Below are 2,009 nucleotides of genomic sequence, written 5' to 3' on the forward strand. Positions count from 1 at the left end.
TTCCTCGGTCTTTAGAAATGGATGGAACTGGAATGGAAGCATGCAGGAATTTCAAAAGCAGAAATTTTGGTTTCTTATCTCACATGGCCTTTTTAAATTTGAATCTTTCTTCTACATTTGTTTAATGTGCGAATATTGTGAGTTGGGGAAACAAATCTCATCAATAACTTCAGAACTCAAGAACAAAAATTTCTCAATCACACAGTACACTGACAAAGAGTATATTGAAAAGATGTGTTTGACAAAAAATAGTGTCTATTATCGGGAACGTTTTAGGAAAGGTCACAAATAAATTGGACAACACCCCCCAAATAATTAGAGTAATCATGAACTGATTGAAAAGAACAGGATGATTATCAGAAAGCAAGGATTTGTTAAGAAGAAAGTTGCAAGGTTAATCTTCCTTTAGGTAGATCAGATGGGGAAAATGACCACAGAAACTAATTCTACTTTACTGTAAGACTACCATTATCAGTGTGACGTATAAATCTTTCACCACCTCTTTTGCCTGTCTAAAATTTAGGGAGGATCTTTTTTCTGAGTTTTTTTTTCTCTCTACCTTTTACGCAGCTATGGTTCCCTCCCTGCCATCTGATCTGAGCTTGCCCTACGCAGCATCTCTTTCTCTGACCTTCTAAAATCATTCCCTCATATCCTTACATTTCCTTAATAGATTGAGTGAATGCTGGTGGTATAATTTTGATGTTAGCAAATAATTAACAAAATGCTTCATGATGTGATGAGTGGGGATCTCCTTAATTGAGTGCTGGATGGTCTGATAATTAAGTGGATACAACTATCTTAAAATTTGTGCTCAAATAAATTTTAATCTAACAGAAAAATGGGGAGTTATGAACGACAATTATGCCTTGGTCGTTGATTCTTCTGCACTTTCATTAATAAAGGAAGGTAAGAAGATAAATCATAATTCTGTGATGCAAGGTGTCTGTGGAAATTACCAGGCATCCAGGTCAGGGTTATCCCAAAGGTGCTTTTTCAGGAGGCAACTGGTGACCCTGAGGACAGACGTAAACCTCCAAATGGCCCCAATGAATCTCTAAAAGAATACAAATGACCAGCTGTCTGCAAGGAATATAAATCCTTGCAGGAATATAAACCCAAAGACTCAGAAAGCTCAGAAGGAGGAAAAGCCAGGAGTCATCTGCAACATACAATGTAAGAACTGCAACACAACCACTATGTAGGACAAACAGGCAGAAGACTAGCAGAACGCATCCACGAACACCAACTGGCAGTCAAAAGGCATGATGAAAATTCTTTATTTTCACAATATATAGACAGATTTAACCATAGTTTCAATTGGCAAAATTTGACAAAGAAAAACAAGAAAATCCAGTTGCCTCATGAAAAAGCATCTTTGGGACAACTATGACCCAGATGACTGAGAATCTCCATAGACGCTCCAGCATTTCTCCACTGGTAATCAGCGCTCAGATCAACATAGATCACCATCAGACCAACAATCAAGAAAGCAATACCCTAATCAAGAAACTGCCACAGAGCCATTGATAAACAGCCCAACCAAAGAATCCCTAAGATCGCCCCCACCCACCCATACAGGAAAAGCACAAGAATATAAACAGACAGCAAGCAGCACTCCATACTAGCACAGATGATGTTATCTAGTTAAGGTAATGAAACATCTGCAAGAAAAAAACAAACTCAGAGCACAAAAGATCCCTCATTTCAACCCTGAGCTTCAAATGTACTCCTTCATTGGAATATAAAACCTTTCATTCCTCACCATCCAGTCAGAGCTGAAGAAACTTCTTGGATGAGAAGTGAAACATCTTCAAAGAAAAACAAGAAAGTCCAGTTCTCTCCTGAAAAAGCACCTTTGTGATGCAAGAATTATAATAACTCTATCTTGATCTCTTTTTTTAAATTCCTAGCTTCAAGGAAAAAAATGATTGCATGATAGAGAGAGGTGTGTAAGTAAAAACAGTTGGAAAATAACTATTTTTAGCATCTTAGATTTGACACATAAA

This window comes from Vipera ursinii (assembly GCF_947247035.1).
Source record: "Vipera ursinii genome assembly, chromosome: 2".
Lineage (NCBI taxonomy): Eukaryota > Metazoa > Chordata > Lepidosauria > Squamata > Viperidae > Vipera > Vipera ursinii.